Raw genomic sequence first — 18,294 nt, 5'->3', positions numbered from 1 at the left:
CATTTCACTATGAGAAGTGAATGGGAGAGTAAGTAGCCAAATTGGGAAAAGAAAATGAACTGAGCCATCAACATTCATACATAACTTCCTGAGTAAGAATTAACAACATCACCAGTCTAGTCTACTACTCCTTGTCTTAACTCTCACTTACCAAGTAATGGTTATATTAAGACAGTTCTCTCCTCAGAGTAGCGATTATCCATTAATGTCGTCATGAAACACACCTTGAACATCCCTGCGCAGACTCAAAACATAATTAGCAATGAATATACTAATATGCTGGCTCTAACGTAAACATTTAGGAACTATCCAAGCAGTTTTAGAGACATTTCAGTGCAATACTTTCACCATCACTAGACCTACTAGCTTCCCTTAAGGCAATTCTACTTATTTTAAACTTTTTGGGCTAGGTCACATGTTTTTGGTTGGGGTTGACAAAGACAGAAAGTTTTAATTTGCTCACAGAAAGTAGTGGAACTGTTAATGTGTTTTAAACAAGCAAATAAAATAATTTCTTTGCAACTATCTCCTCCTCCTCTTTTCTTATGGGAGTGAAGACAGACAAACCTACAGGGAGAGATATTGACAAAGAATATACATGCAAACACAGCTGTGTTTGTTAATTATTTTGTTCATATTTAAACACAATTTAAATTTTATGCATTACGTATTTTTAAGGAGATATTGTCCCTACAGATAGCAAAATCTGCAATCCCAAGAAGCTCAGCACAGCTGCACATAGTTCAAGCCAGTACACGTTTCAGATGAAGCTCGTTTTACAGAATACACCCCCCATTAAGCAAACTCACTAGAGAACATCCCTTAAAGCCATTCATTATGCATCAGATGGTATACACAACGAAAATAAAATAGGTTTTATTATTTAGCATCTACTTAGTGTTTAAAAATAGATGCTCAATGTTTAGACGGTTTAAGTGGCACTCAAATTTCATACACTAAGTCAGATGCAGTACTTTTGCTAACTCCTAATGCCAAAACACAAAAGCAATGTTGTTTGGCTCTAGTCTGTGTTTAGCAGAACCTTGAGAGTTTTAAGAGGGTTGATAACTGCTGATAAACTTACTCTCTGGCTCAGTAAAGCATATTTAATATACTGGAATTAATGTGGCATATTTAATTTTCACCGCTTATTTATCTCACCAACGTGACTTAAGTTTTTCAACAAGTGATAGAAAACTATGTTGTGCTTCCTTTGTGGATTTGATTTCATTTTATTGTTTCCTGTTGATTGTTGTTCTTTAAATTGATGGTGATAAGCAGATCATCTTATGTGAGACCTTTGCACTTTGAATAATCCAGTATACAGTACAAAATATGATTAGCTGACAAAGTAATTCACTGATTATCATGGAAGATCACTGATCAGTAACAGGTGTAAAAATCTACAGCTTCAGTGGAAGGGTTGTCAGAATTGAATGAATTTTAGATTATTAATTTGAAACATTACATGCACACAGAATAATAAATTCTGTCAGAAATCTCATTACACAAGTGCAGATGTTGTCAGGGTATCTGATGAATGATGAATTCATTCTCAACTAAAAGAGGAGCTGACTCAGCATATCAATCACTCCTGCAATCCTTGCTCCACAATGGTGTGAATGTTTTTTACAGATGCTTGACATCTGCACTTTTCACGGTTTGTAGCAGTTAATATGTTGTTCTTCTAGCTTTTAACTTTTATTGCCTCCAAGATATTCAATCCCAAAGTTTGCCAGCTTCCAATTTGCAGAGTTGAAGTCACATATTGAGTCTAAATTGCTGGCCATTTGAAGGGTCTTTCTTTTAATATCTTTGTAGAACCTATGTTGTGTCTTATGTTTTGAAAACGTATTTTGCTGTCATAAAAACATGCATCTAATGTTAACTTCATTTTGAGCTGCATTTCCAACGGCATTGATATTTTACACCTTCTTATGAAAAATGACTGAGAATAGAAACCCGAAGTTTTCTTACCATATCATTATTTCATCAATATATTTCATAAGTCTGAAATAAAAAGATCTATTTTACTGTACTCATTTGCAACCAGCCATTTATGTACAGAATATGGTTTGAACTAATCTACATAAGAGGCCAATCGTTCTATGACAGTACAGAGAGGTCTCTTCTTTCAGGGAACCAGTTTATAATAGATGTTAACACTTCCTATATTTTGATGGCAAATGGAAGGAAAGTTGAGTTGGAAAAATGGACTGAATTAAAATATAGTTAAATTTACCAAACATCTTTAAGACTTTAAACTTTAAAATCCCAGTGAAGCTGGGCGGCATTGCATAGTATGGTATACTGGATGAAATAAATTGATAAAAAGGAACTATGTTTCTTTGATGTCTGGAGGAAGCAACCGAGATCAAAGAAGATCGTGAATAACACTACTGAATAAACTAGTTCAAATTTTCAGAAAAAAATCTTTTACATTACAAGTCCATCTCCTTTAGACTTCATCCAGTATATGGTGGGGGAAGAACAGAAGGTAGGACTGGTGTAGGCAGGAAGAATTTAAAATACGTATTGTCTAAATTTGCACAGGTCTCAGGTTATTAAGCACTATTTTACGTTGAGGAAACTGTTCAAATGAAAAATGCATGCAATACATAGAAACACAAAGAAAGTATCAGTTACTTATATGAGAATGGCATTTACAGTTATAATACTCGATGCTATTCAGATAGCCCAATTTATTAAGCTTATCTTCAGCTCCACTGTAATACACAAATCTTGAAAAGAAAACTCAAAATATTCCGAGTTGATGTTTCACTTAGAAGCTTGGGAAGGAAAGGACAGAAGCAAAGAAACCATAGAAAAAACATTCAGAGAATGACAGAGAACAGGAAAAAAAAATCAGAGTTCAGTCTCCATTTCTTTTTTTGCATACTATCTATAGAATACCACCCTGTATAGCTTTGCTGTACCTAAAGCTTCCCCTTTTGCCTCACACTCCCCCAGCTCCACTTCCATCCCCATTTCTTTTGACTACGTTGCCCTCGTTGAGATGAAAAAACCAAGGATTTAAATAATAGAAACGCAAGATCTCTGAACTAGAGCTGGTTGTTGAATTCAAAGTACTATTGCTAAAACTTGACCTCCATGACGTTTGATTGTCCTATTATCATGCTATGTGCTTCAAAAACCTGATGCAGTGCAGCAGAAATCATTTTAAGGTTATTTATAAACAGTATAAAGCACTGAACGGCTGTGAGAGTTAGCAGATTTGCACATAGAATCAGAGTGAATGTGACAGCTCTCCATTGCAAGTTCAGATCTCCTAGAGGCTAAATTATAGGCTTTTCTATAACAAAGAATAAACCAGAGTAAATACTTTGGCTGTCATTGAGCTTAATATTAGGCTATGGAAAAGCTGAGCAAGCTTTGTGAGGCTTTTGTTTGTTTAGTAAACACCAGGGTTTGGAATTTACATATATTTTTCACACCATTTCCAGACTTAGAATTTGAATTGAACTGTAGCTTTCATTGAGTTTGAGAAAATTACAGCGAATGCTTGTTTTTCCACCATGTTTTTGTAGGGAGCCTAAATTTGAGACATTGCTGAGCAATGTAGTTATGCATTTTTTAATTTTGTTTTGAGGGTTGTTTCAGGAAGGAAAAAGAATTGAATAGCTTCTGATTGTGTTGTCCGTTCTTCCAAAGTACAATTTAAATTGATGAAATTTCTCACATGCTTAAATTCAGGAGGTTTCCTACATCACTCAACTGTGTGCACATCGTGGGGGGAAGGAAGAAGGGACAGTTTTTGCATTTGCAAAGGGGTTGCTTTTTTCCTGCATCTCTCCACCTCACTTCTTTCAGGAGGAGCCACGAGAAGATGTTGTTAACAACAATGTTGTCATTATTTCTCTTGAAGTCACTTCATGGTTAATTTTTAGCTAAACCGGCTCCCTGACTCTCAGCGCGGTCACATGAACGCTCAAACTTATGCCCTGGGCATAGAGACATGACTGCAGCTGAAGCGGCTAACATGGGCAAGCACTGGCACTCGGTGCTCAAAGAGGTTCAGACCAAGACAACTGGACAAGGCTCTAAGCCTAAGTTTGAAGTTGGCCCTGCTTTTGGCCAAGCACTGAACTAAATGAGCTCTAAAGATAGCTTCCAGCCTCAATTATTCTATTCCAGTTGCCACAGAGCTGTGCCCTCTGACTCAAGCAGACTCCCACATTTCCTCGCCTGGGCAGACTCAAGGCACTTCCACCTCTAAGGCCTTTTCCTTTCTCCTTTTCCCCTACTCATTTCACCACACAGGCAGCTTCATTCTGCGCTCCTACTCAAACACCCTATAAGATAGCCAGCAAAGCAGGCATCTGCTTTTGAACAATTACTGAATAAGATATCGGGGAGCACATGAAGCTAAGAAAATGCTCTGAATATCTGTTAACAGCTGAAATGTTCTGGAAACATGAAGGACAACAAAGAAGGTTTAATAAGAACTTTACTCTGAATATCTGTTAACAGCTGAAATGTTCTGGAAACATGAAGGACAATGAAGAAGGTTTAACACAGAAATTCTGTTTCTGGCTACTAGAAGTGGATTCAAGGAAGAAAGGAAGACAGCCACAGGACACTATTTTTGCAAGCAACTAGTTCTGACATAGCTTAAGCACACTTTTAAATAGATAGTATGAAGACAGCAAAGGCAGAAGGAGTCTCCAACAAAAGACTGAAAAGATAAACTTATGATTTTTAAAGATAATCTAGAAGGGATCAAATAAAAAATGGAGTGTGGGACAAAATGTTAAAGAACTAGACCCAGAATTACTCTTTAAGGAAATAATAAATTTCCCAGTCAAATATCACTCAACTAGAGATGAAGCTTATGATGTACAGAGCAACCTACAGTACTACAAACATGACAAAACCCCAAAAATGAGAGAGGGAAGGAGAAGGACTTGCAGAAGTTAACACTGGAGTCAAAACAAGACAAAAAGTTGCACATAACATTAAATTGTATGGCAGACTCGCAAACCAAGAATATGCCCATCACTTAAAAATAAAAGTAAAATAATAAAGAGGATGCCATGATTTCACAAGCAAATGCAAACATTAGCAGAGTATAAACAGCATGAGCAGGGCTGGAAACAGCTTTATTAACATACTGGAAGGAATGAACAACATTGCAGTCGACACGCCAGAGGGACAGGATGCCATCCAGAGGGACCTGGACAAGCTCGAGAAGGGGGCCCGTGTGAAACTCATGAGGTTTAACAAGGCCAAGTGCAAGGTCCTGCACCTGGGTCGGGGCAACCCCCGGTATCAATACAGGCTGGGGGATGAAGGGATTGAGAGCAGCCCTGCTGAGAAGCACTTGGGGGTACTGGTGGATGAAAAGCTGAACATGAAGCAGCAATGTGTGCTCGCAGCCCAGAAGGCCAACCGTATCCTGGGCTGCATCAAAAGCAGCATGGCCAGCAGGTCGAGGGAGGGGATTCTGCTGCTCTACTCTGCTCTGGTGAGACCCCACCTGGAGTACTGCGTCCAGCTCTGGAGCCCTCAGCATAAGAAAGACACGGACCTGTTGGAGTGGGTCCAGAGGAGGGCCACAAAAATGATCAGGGGGATGGAACAGCTCTCCTGTGAAGAAAGGCTGAGAGAGTTGGGGTTGTTCAGCCTAGAGAAGAGAAGGCTTCGGGGACACCTTACTGCAGCCTATCAGTACTTAAATGGGGCTTATAAAAAAGATGTCGGCAAACTTTTTAGCAGGGCCTGTTGCGAGAGGACAAGGGGGAATGGCTTTAAACTAAAGGGGGTTAGATTTAGACTAGATCTAAGGAAGACATTTTTTACACTGAGGGTGGTGAAACACTGGCACAGGTTGCCCAGATTGGTGGTGGATGCCCCATCCCTGGAACCATTCTAGGTCAGGTTGGACGGGGCTCTGAGCAACCTGATCTAGTCCACTGTCCCTGTCCACGGCAGGGGGGTTGGACTAGATGACCTTTAGAGGTCCCTTCCAACCCAAACTATTCTATGATTCTATGAAAGGGGAAAAAACCCTCTATTTGAGACTAAAAGATGCATCATTGTCTGTGTTTCAGCATTGGGAAGCCCATAAGAGGGGCATCAAGCCAAAACAGCTATGGGAAGAGTTTGAGGATGTTCCTCAGGGAACATCCTGACAGAGGGCCTGAGAGAGCTCATCTACTTCATGCTTCTCAGGCACAGAGAGCAGGTGAGGCTTTTCTTGTGTGGGACTCACTAGCTGAACTTGGACATCTGAAACAAAACAGAGAAAGAACACTGTCTACTGGCTTCTGAACCAGTGGACTGACCTTTTACCATTTCCCTATTTAGTTCAGCACTGCCTGATTTGGCCCCCACACATTTAATTTATTTCTACTTCATCAGGATTCCACCCACAATAGAAATAGGGCTTACAGGGATGCCCAAATACAAAAACTGTACACCAGCCTTTAACTACTTCCTTTATCACACAATGCCATTTTACAGTCAATGTTTTTTAAACCAAAAAAAAACCGCAAAAATCCCATGATAAGATTCCACACAACCACAAGTGATGACAGGTATGTAACTACTTGGAAGTGAAGTGCATATATCCATAGGATTGGTAGTATTTCTGTGCATTAGTCCAATAGGAATTTCTTCAATGTCTGTGTTTTTAAAAATCATTAATAGGAATTTTATTTAAAAATAAACATTATTCTACTCTCAAAAGTTTTATTTAACAATTTCAGATGTGTTCAGAATGCCAGTACCACCCAAAAAGGACACAGTGGGGGGATAATTGACCTTGTCAGCTAGAAGCAGTCTTCTCTTTTCCTTGGAACATTTAACTCATAGACGCAGTCAATTACCTTCACGTAATGCCCGCTTCAAGGGTTTTATTGCTCTGTTCCGTTGAAATGAAATAGATTTACTAGCCTAAGTTAGATCTGTTTTGCCTGAAGTTGCAATGGCATTTTAGCATAATTTTAGCAATATTAAAATTCTCTCCGATTCTAGTACTAGGCTTTAAAAATAAAGCCACTGACATCTGTGTTTCAAAGCAATCAAATATTTATGAATCTTGCAAGTATTTTTTTCCATAACCCTGAATTCATTAGTATGTATATTAAAGTAGATTTATAGGTTCAATGCTAATTTTTACTTTTTGCATTATAATTGTATTGGACAACTTTTTATCTAAAACTGTGTCTACACCTTATAATTGGTTGGGAGAGTCTGTGGGTCTTTGACTTAAGCCAGAAATCCTGGCAGAGTAAAAAAAGGGCACAACAGTATGCCATGGTTTACTACTCTGTCACCAATATAGTCTCTGCCCAGGAATCTTAGAGAGTTTGTGTTCAGTGCTAAGAAATCCCAGCTGAGAAGAAGTCAATAGAACAACAACTGAAAAGACAAAGGTTGGAATGTAAAGCCCATGGCTCACACATGGGCCCCTTGTCTAGTACATGTACAGCTCAAATTCCTTTCTCTCCCAAAGAAGCTTCTAAATTAGTCACAGAGCAGAAGGCAGACAGATTCACATGAGGCAAAAACGGTCTGACTTTAGATGAGAGTACTTTTGCCCCCTCCTTATTTCAGCTCATATATAACCTTTTTTCTTTTTTTTTAAAGAAGTATTTATGAATCTATACAGAGACTAGCAGAAACAGCCTCGACTGCACACAAGAGAATCAGACCAGCAACTGAATTAAGAAGGTATTGAATTTAATTGCTTATTGTCCACATATACACAATTCAAGTTAATGTAAGATCCCATTTTCATTGCAGCTAAAAAGCAAAGCAAAAAGATAAAAAGATTCACAAGAAGCAAAAGAAACTGTCTACAACACTTGCAGAGAATTGGTGTATGAAATTGCAAGCAGTCCAATATTTTGTTAATTAACTCCTAATTAGGTAGTTCTATAAAGAAGAATGAGCACTGTTGGATTACGCATCCTACTGCAAGTCCCCAGACACTTCCTATATTATGTTTATTTTCACAGAAGCAATAGGATTTACTTCTACAGTAATTACTTCCCAATTTTCCTCCAGAGCAGAAGCATATTGTATTTCCTACTAAACTGAAAACGGATTCTATCAAGTAGCTGCTGTCTTGCAACCTACTGATAAAAGAGCAAAGGGAAAATATTTTAAGAGTTTGTATTCATCTTTGAAAGGTGCTGAGTCCAAGAGCAACTCTTGGATGGGAAAAGCAGGGCTAAGAACAGAGTGTTTGGGCCTTTGTAGGATCAATACTAATTTTGTTCAATATTCACTGGACAGACTACAATATGTATCTACATCAATTTCCTTTATATGTAAGAGAAATTTTAATATATATATATTTCTCTTAAAAAAAAAAAAGTCATTCATATTTTCCTACAAGTTTGAACATTATTCTTTCAATTGGCTTCTTCAGCTTCTATCTAACTGTAGTGCACTCAGCTGAAATCTATACCAAATTTCTAGTTATGCCATTTTAAAAAAACACATTCGAAGTTTTTCCCAACACTGGAGTTTGAGTATTGGTGGCGATTGAAGATATATTGTTGTCAAACTTCAAAGCTTGACCAAAACCCCCTTTTCTCAACATGGGATTAGAATAACAAATCTCCAAGCCTAATATCTGACAGCAACTACCTTTTTGACTCTGGTCAAACTAGTTAACTTTCTGCTCCAGTTCTGTCGTCTAAAGAATGGAATAAAACCTCCAAGGGGATGTTGGAGAAGCTGATGGAAAAGTGATAAGCGCTCAAATGATTCAGTGAAAACACTGCTTAAAAAGTGCAATCTTGAAAAATAAGAGGCCAGAAACCAGAGTTTTGTTTTGTAAAGAAAATGGCCATATTTTTCTTAAAACTGTCATAGAAGATTTTGACCAGTATTAGTTACTTAAGAAAATCTTGGTAACTGGCTATCAGTTTTAGCAGCACTATTTTTGAAACATGTTTTCTGAGATTCTTTGAAAGAACTCAGTAGACATTTTCTTGACCAACAGTGCCTTTTTATTCATTTAATCCCAAAAGGTCAGTGGTTACATCTGGAAATTTTAACCAATACTTTCACGTTTGATCTTTGTGCCTTTCATTTCAGCTTCAAGTGTCTTCACTGGTAATCGTGGCCATTTCTGGAGAGCAGTGCAGTGAGACCAGAGTCATCTCTGGAGGCAGATCCACCTCATTCTTTGTGGATGCAGTGAGTGCACCATGTGCTGCTGTACAGCACAGAAGCCTCTGTGTAAGGCTTTGGAGACAGCTGAGGGCTGGACAATGCAGCCACAGAAAGGGTATACCTATGCAATCAGGGTGTGGAGATCTACAGGTTAGCTCTCTTAGAAAGAATGCTCAAATCTTGAAGTGTGTGTGGTTTTGACACAATCCTGTGCTAGTACATCTACCTGAGCCGCTTTGGGAACAGAATGGGATCTCACCCTACAGACTCGGAGCAGAGCTGAGCTAGGTCATGACTGCTCCCACCCACCCCAACAGATGTCTAAAGTTTTATCCATTAAACTCTTTGGTACAACTTGTACATAAAAGTTACTTCTGCAACTAGCTGTGAAAGATGCGCTGCAGAAACAGAAAGTGAGTTTCAAGAAGTTCTTGCTCACTACTTCATTAAAGAATAGCCTTAGAGAAGAGCTGAAAGAAATTATGGTCTCAGAGACTTCACTCCTTCCCTAGGTGCCCCACACCGTTTACCACTTCTTTTCTTCTTCAGTATGGAGGATAAGCCCTTTGAGACCATACAAGTCAATTCCACCTATAAAGAAGCTTGGCCAGCAGTAACTTTCATTGTGGACATAAAAATGAAGTGCTAATTATTAGGCAATACTCGTCAATAGTAATAATGCAAGTAGTTGGTTTTTTTAAAAAATGTATAAAGGGAAATACACAAAATATAAGACCATGAAATATAAAGAGAGAATTATAGCTTCCCATTTGCATTTATATAAGATTGTTTTTTCCTCTTGTGCATATTTCAAAGTATTTTACAGAAAATCATTTTAAATTCTGCCCATGTGCTGCCCAGCTGAGGATAGAATATTGTTCCATGATTAAATATGATGACACTGGGCTTTGCAAAGTCATGAAGGAAAGATTTAGCAGGGACAGGAGGAGAGCTATTTTGATGTCTTCCCAAAATTAACGTTGCTTCTACCTGTGAACAGAGCACTAATTCTAGTCTACCACTTCAATTACAACGTCTTTGGTTGCACTGCCACTGCCTTGTGCTAGGTTTCCTGCTTCCAGACTCATTCCACCTGGCAAAAGCTCCAAGTTTTAATCAAAGAGAACGAAACAGAATGAATTAGCCTGAATTCTGCTGCATGTGTAAAGAGAGAAGTGAAAGGAGTGATCAGAAAAGGATGAACTGAGAAATATAAAGCAAGAAGCAATGGCAGAAATAGATGAGTAAGAAAAGGATATTTTCTTCTTCATGTGCAACGCTGCTCATCATTGAGTAACTGCATCCTATCACTGCTGTTGCTTCCCTGCACTTCCTCCCACCTTTGTCTCTGTCCTCACTGCACACTGTTCACCTTGAAACTCCTTTGATATCCTTTGATATTGCCCAACAGTTTTGGGTAAATACTTTTTTCCAAGTATTTTGGAAGGTGCCAAGCACATGAGAGGATACTGACATTACACATACACACTGAATTAACACATTCACAAGTATAGCTTGTGTCTTTCTAAAAATATAGTTAGACCAAAGATTTTCCAAATATTTTCATATTTGGAACAGATTGGCAATGTTTTATACAAATCTTTCTTCAGGCCTGAAATAGAAATGGTAACTTCTGAACTACAAATAAGCTGAGAACAATTGTTTTGAGATTAGTTTGATTTTGTTTATCAACAATTAGAGAAAAGGCAGCTCTACGTATCAAATGGATGGATGCTAGAGGGGCGAATGTGGTGTAGTACCTCCTCTGGGTTAGCCAGAGAAAAGCAGTGTCCCTTCTGTGTTCAGAGTGTCCTTTCGGCTAAAAAGGTACTTTTTTTTTCATCTAGAATTCCATTTTATGCAAGAAGTACAGTTGAAGATCCTCATTTCACCACCATAAGGAGGTGATCACGAACACTTGTCAAGAATTCACACCGGCAACCAAGCCTCAGGTACAACCCAAGATTGCCCAAATTCTACTGTCTTCAAAGTCATCAATAAGACACTCCTCAGTAGAAGCTGGCATCCTATTCCGTCAAACAGCACTACATCATTTTTTTTTTCTTATTATGAATTATCAAATCTAAAACAAACGCATACAGCTTTCCAAGTGAATAATTACTGAAGAACTGGTAGCACGACATGTCACCATGCTGTGCTTCCTTGCTCCATTCCAACCTTTCCTCAGCAAGAAGCAGTATTTCAACACTACAGTTTAATCTTTGTTCTAGTTTCTCCTCTCACCGCTATCTGAATTTCAGAGAAAGAAAAATCTTGCAGGAACAACTGTGTGTCAGATACTTCGCTTATTTTCATGAACCTTGCAACATTTGGTACCAGTCTATATTCCTTAGCTCTCTAATTAATACATTTTTGACAAATACGGAATCACTTAGCACCAATTGTACAAAATAGTGAGAATTAAGCACTGTTTCACAGGAGACACGCATTACATCAACTGCAACAGAAATGAGATGGGCAATGAAAGACTTGTTGGGTACTGCACATTGGGACCACTGCTATTTTGAGCACTGCTTACCATTAAAGATTATCTAAACCTTGCAAAGAAACTGCAATTTTACCTGAATTTAGCTTTCATATGCAATAAGTATATAGGAAAGACTACAAATCATCATCACAGCTAAAGACACAGCAAGGTAAATTTTAGAGGTACAACTGACAGTTCAAATGTTATAAAACCCAAATGTTATAGACATCTGTCTTGCAGTTTCTGAGGAGTAGTAGTACAACTTTACAGACCCTTAGAGGAACAACTGTCAATCAACCAAAGCTCAAGAAAATAAGGCATGTTGTGGACAGCAGACAGAGGTTATTATAAAAATGAAATATGTCGGGAATTTTTTTGTTGTCTCCATTCTCAGATGGAGCAACAATGAAAGGTGTGGAATATAATTCTAACCATAAATGATGAAGACAAAATGCTTCTAAGCTATAGAATCGGGTTTCAAATTTATTCAAAACTCACCATCAGCTTCCCTCCCACAGAAGGAGTGATTCAACTTTTCTCTCCTCTGTGCTTTCTCCACTGTATCTAAGCACGGTCCCCACGATTTAGCTAGTGATACACAACTTCATTTTACTGAGGTATTTTTAAAATCCCTCAGGTCGATGCTGAAGCACACAAGTTAATGCAGGTTTGGCACTGTTAAAGTGATCCTTTCCTGCCATCTAGGGGACACATACTGATGTGCAAATGGAGGAAGAGGATTGTCTTCACAGTTACATATAGGAAAACTTTCTCTATGAAATGCTTATCCCTACACAGCAAAACAAAAATCAACTTAATCGAAGAGTAGCACAACTATCAAGAAACAAGCCTAACTGAAGAGTAGCGCAAGTATTTTATTAGAGACCAGATGCACAACAGTTTAATTCTGGCATAACCCTAAAATTTTCTACAGTAAATTTCAGTTAGATGCCCAGCAAAAATATTGAGTTCACAATTTAAGCTTCGCTTTTATGACACACAGCCACGTCTTCTGAGCTACTCAGCTATATGAAAAGCCTTTTGATTTTCCTGGATACCTCAAGAGAGCAAGATCTATGCTGCTATAAACAGCGTGTAGCCATCAACAGCCAATACAGAGATAAAAAGAAAGGATGGAGATGTCTGTGGTCCCAGAAATGAAGAAAGTCAGAAAAAGCAAAAGTTGCATCACACCCGCTATTATGAAAACTTAGCTCAGTGTCAGAACTTGCTTTTCGATACATCATTTACGTGAAGCACTACCTTCCTCAGAGCCTCATGCTGCTGCCTGAACGGTGGGCAGGGCAGAAACAGTATGTAACAACCAGCCCCACACACTGTGCGGACAGTATGCACCTTTCTATTGCTCTACCCTAACAAGCAATATAGAGAAACACTCAATGTCAAAAAGTCATCAAGTTAATTTTAAAAAAAGTTTAAAGCTGTACCAAGATGCAAGTTCCTAGTGCTAGTGTTGACATCGCGGTCACATTTTTCATATTTGCTCTCTTCACTGTTGCCTTCCAGGCTCTTTCACATGGCAGACTCTACAAAATGAAAGAGCAAACTCAGCTAAATGCTAACCATAGTCAAATGCACACACAAAAATCCAAACAAGTTTTTTCCTCCTCTTCCATTTGAATTTGTTTTGCTCTTACTTTGAGAAGGGAACAGTCCACTAAAACAAACAAAGACGCATGCTTCCCATGGCTGAAACGATGTGAAAGTCTCATTAGGATCGAAGTTGGAGCTTCTCCTGGGATGAAAGGAAGCAGGTGTCCAACCAAGATGTTTCACGAACTGGTTACAGTTGCACAAGATGCAAGCCCCAATTCTGCCCCAGTGAAGGGATTGAAGATGAAGTGCGAGGGTTAGGGTTTCCCTAACCCTCACACTTAAAGTCACAGTGTTATACTACTTTGATACCTCTTCACCAGAGAACAAACACAAACAAAAAACCCCCCAAATTTAACAGAACAACTCTTCAATTAATTTTATTTTGATAAAAAAAATTTTGAGTAGCTCTGCCCAAGTCCTCTTCTCATTACTGTGTGCAGTGTGCTTAAATAGCTGGAAAGAATCACTGGTTTGGGGATACTGAAGCTCTTTACCACCTAAGCAAGAAATTCCAAAAAATAAACAAATAAAAAGCCACATGCCAACCCATTTACAGCAGTGTAATATAAATCTGTATAAGACACCTTAATTTCTTGAACTGGAACATAGTATATGCTTGCACAGAACAAACAGAATTTTAACACTAGACCAACACTGCTGCTGGGGAAAAAAAAAAATCTCTCTCGGTATTGTATTTGTGGAATTTGTTATTCACAGAAAAAAAAAAGAGGAAGGTCTCCTGCAAGATCAGGATAACAGCACACATTTCAGAAGAAAAAATCCCAGTGGTCAATAGTGAGCTTTAAATTTGATACATAAGAACTTGCAGAGATTAAAACTAGAAAACTGCTAGTGCCCACAGATACTGGAGTAAGCTGTGACATGGATCCCGAGTGTTAGTACCACCTGCCTGGCCAAACTTCAGGAAATCTGTGCCCCTGTACCAGAAACTGTTGTCCAGGTTCTGTAGAACATCCAGCTAGAGGACTCTTTAGAACCCCAGGTAAGATACCAGCAACATCTTGGAAATGGAGACTGCTCAGGGCTAGCGGGTAAACATGAACACAGACAAACTGAGAGAAGATACTTAAGGTATATAAAAAAAAACATTTTAAAAAGGGAGATAACAGTGAAGTGAGATTGGATTTAGCAAGACAGCTGTATGAGGAAAATGCAGCTTACTTGGTAAAACCTACAGTGTATGACCTTTTTTTTTTTTACAGTACCTCACATGCCTTTGTCAGCATCTTTAGACAAGACAGTACAAGGCAACAATACTGGGGAGCAGGGGGTGGGGAGAAAAAAGAAATAAAAAGGATAATGGCTCAAACTACAGTCAGGATGGAAAGGTAGTAAGGCACCATCAAGAAATCAAGACAGCTTGTTTCCTAAGCCTGACCTCCAGTTGTGAGTAGAGAGACTAAGATAAGCTACACCCTTAATGCAAACTGCCATGAACACACTCATGAACAGTGGAAAAAAACCCTATGGTACATATTCATGACCTCTCAAACACACTGAACGTTGCACTTAAAGGTCACATTCAGCCAAAAGGAGAACTTTTGCACCTATGAAAGCTGACATGTTCCAGCTTTAATTTTCTGAAAACAAAGCAATTTTATGTCAGATTTGACTATCTACAGTGACATTTGTGTAGTCTTACAGAGGTTCTGAACTACTCAAAATTCTGTAATTCGTTGGCTTGCATCTACAAACTTTTCTCTTCATTTAACATATGCTTATCTTTCCATTAACTTAAGAAACTAAAGCCAACAAGCATGTGAGGTTTCTGGTTTGTTTTTTTAAAATGTGATAAAAAGTATGGTTTCAGGAAAGCAACTTTACTCAGCGTTTCAGGAAGTGTATTCCTATGCGAGAGATGCATCATGTCTAGGTAACAGCATGTAAATATAGGCACATAGTTATTTTGCTACTCTGGCCCTTCTGCTTTGGGAACATCTTCAAAACCCTTTATTCTTTGGGAAGATTTCTGGAATTGCTGGAGAAAAAGGAAACATATCACGTTACATTAAGAAGGTCAAAATTAACACACTAGGCAAAGACACCGAAAAAGCATCTACTATTTAAAGCCTATCCTTATGAAGTAGTGTTTGGACTGAACAGAAAAACAGGAATTCAACTGGCTGTACTTCCCACCCTCAACCCCCATTTTCACAACACAACTTATTACTGATCTGTCTGTAAATATTTGTCGACAAGTCATGTTTTGTCCAGAAGCTTTTTTAACAAAAAAACCCCAGAAACTTTCATTTCAGAAATGAAACTACAGCCTCTTAAAAAAAATTACTTGAAGAGCACAAAATCAAACACTGAAGTAATTTTTCAGAGCTTTTTTCCACCCCAAAACCCTATTTTAGTGTCTGTTACAATATTTACATGATGAAATGACTACCAGTTTGACTGTAGAATTTTATTTTCAAAACTGGAAAAAATTCAAATTGCATGTTTTACAGGGGGCATTTCAGTTTACGAAGAGCAAATGAACTTTTTGAAAATTCAATATATGAAATTATAATAGAGAACACTTGAACACTTGAATATTTGCAAGCTACAGTAACTGTAGGGTAAAGAAACTGTTTCCTTCTCAACCACAAATGACCCACTTTAATGTGCTAAATGGTACAAAAGGTCATTTTCATGACCACAAAACATATTTTTTTTCCTTAGTAAATGGTTTTCACTTACCATATATTATTCCAACAGATAAAAGTTAGCTGGACAGAAAAGATAGGAAGGATAGTACACTCACTACTCAATTAGCCAGCTTACTTTTTTCTAGTACTTATTTATGCAATAAGGCTTTATTCAGTCTTAAAAATGATTAACAGGGAGGGAAACATTAAAATTATTACTGGATCTACTTAGTAATAACAGTTAGCTTACAGACGAACACCTTGGGGAAGGGAGAAGGGAAAGTCTTATTGTAAAACTTAATTCCACTTCAAATAAACTAAGCAAATTCAGTTAAGCAAAAGACATTAAAAGTCTGCAAAGACTACTTTCAAAAAGCGGATCCTGCCAACCTCATCCAAGCATGACAAAAGTTGCTCAAAAGGTGCATGCTCATAGAGGCTGCTAAACAAATCAGAACTATTTCTCTCATAATACAATGCATTATTTTACCACAATGGGTCTGATTTTATAAATTAGACTATAACATGCATATCAATTACCTTTCACAGTATCCTGTATTTTGAGTAAAATAGATTATTAGGAGAAAAATCTTTGTGATAGTTTACTCCAGAATGTTTTTAAATGTTTCCTTACATTTGTAATTTCCTCCGAGAAACTGATTAACAGAGTTCTTTGTGAACAGTATACTAAATGTGGAACATTTTCAAAGTGCAAAAACTACCTGCAATATATTTACTACATACAGATTAACAAAAATCATGCAGTGTTTGGCAGTGCAAAGACACATGCAGTGTTCTAAAGCACCCCATTGTAAAATTTATTTTAATCAAACTACTTTTAGTTAAACTGAAGGTGATTAAAAATAAACCCCCCAAAATTCCACACCAAGCCTTTTTCAAAAAAACAAAGCACAGCATAAATGCTGTGAACAAACCGGTATCATAAATGGAAATCTGTTGTAGAAAATGAAGTAGTAAGGTGATCAAAATCATAGCTATTATCGAGAATGTTTCCTTCTGTACAGGTACTCAAAGGTCTTACGTGTTAAGGAATTAAAAGAAAACATTCATTATTCTGACATTCTAAGGTCTACAATATGACCTGCTAATCAAAGTTAGATGTATTACCTCAGGTGAGAATGGATTTAGTAATCAAACTTTATATTTACAAATGGTTTTACCCTGAAAGTGTTATATAAATATAAAATTACGTTTTTTTTTTTTAAACAATCAAAGGGCTATACATCCAGATAGTGCTTTTTATACATATTCAGGACTACATTCTGAGTTACATAAAAATGAACCTGAAAATAAATCTAAATTACAAACTGAAATTATTAAGTCACCAAACAAGAAACTTCATTTACAGTATCATTTTATTGTCTTCATTTATAATTTGCTTCCCTAAGAACAAAACAAATCTTATTTTCACACATTAGAACACTTGTTAGGCATGAACATTGGAGCAAGAAGCTTTAGTATCAGATTTTAACCTTGCCTTGCATTCCTCTTATTTCTTTAAGCACTACTTCTCACTGATGTAAATTATTTTCCGAGCATTTTGACTTGACACTCAACATAGTCTTTCTCCTAAATGTGACTTTTGTTAACAGGCATTAATATATAACTTCCTTCAACCAATGACTGATTCCACATGTTTTCCAAGTCTTCTTTTTAACATTTATGACAACGTATTTGCTGATACTTTTAAAATTTCGTTAAGCTTTGTTCAAATAAAGATGGAATCCAATTGAAATTTACAAAACTTAAAATTTTATTAAAGAAAACTCAGTGTGCTTGAATTATCAAAACAAGATTTATAAAAAACATTTTGTCATTAAAGGACTCTAGTCAATTAGCATAATGGTTTAGTAACCAGACTCCACGTGGTTTTTAGGCATGCAAAAGTGCAGAATGGTGCTTTTGGAAAGTCTGCCAAGCATTTATGTAAGTTAGATCCTTCACTGCTGCAGGGATTTCATTAGGAATTGGGTGTCCACTATTGTTTTTGTTTTCTTTTTTATTTTTTTCTCAGATTTTTTTGGGGTGTTTTGTGGTTGGTTTTTTTTTTGGCAGCTAATGTTCTCAATTAACTTCGTCCACAGCTTTAGATTCTCTTTACAGATCTAACTTCATCCCCTTCAAATTGAATTAAGAGTTACCAGGTCCAATCTTTCAACACCTGTTTCGTAAATGGAAGCTCTCTACTTTTTCAGCTTTCAGTTCCTAAATTTCAGGTGAATGAATCTAACTCAAACACCATCAAAAGTTCTCTGCTCCTGAAAATAAGACTAAAAACAAAAATTAAGGCAAAATATTTTCTCTGCAACAGATCTGAAAACATTTGATAGTAGGTAAATAAATGTCAAGATTAGCTTCACTCTG

Source organism: Aptenodytes patagonicus, chromosome 2 (assembly GCF_965638725.1).
Source record: "Aptenodytes patagonicus chromosome 2, bAptPat1.pri.cur, whole genome shotgun sequence".
NCBI classification, from domain to species: domain Eukaryota; kingdom Metazoa; phylum Chordata; class Aves; order Sphenisciformes; family Spheniscidae; genus Aptenodytes; species Aptenodytes patagonicus.
This window is presented reverse-complemented; position numbering follows the sequence as displayed.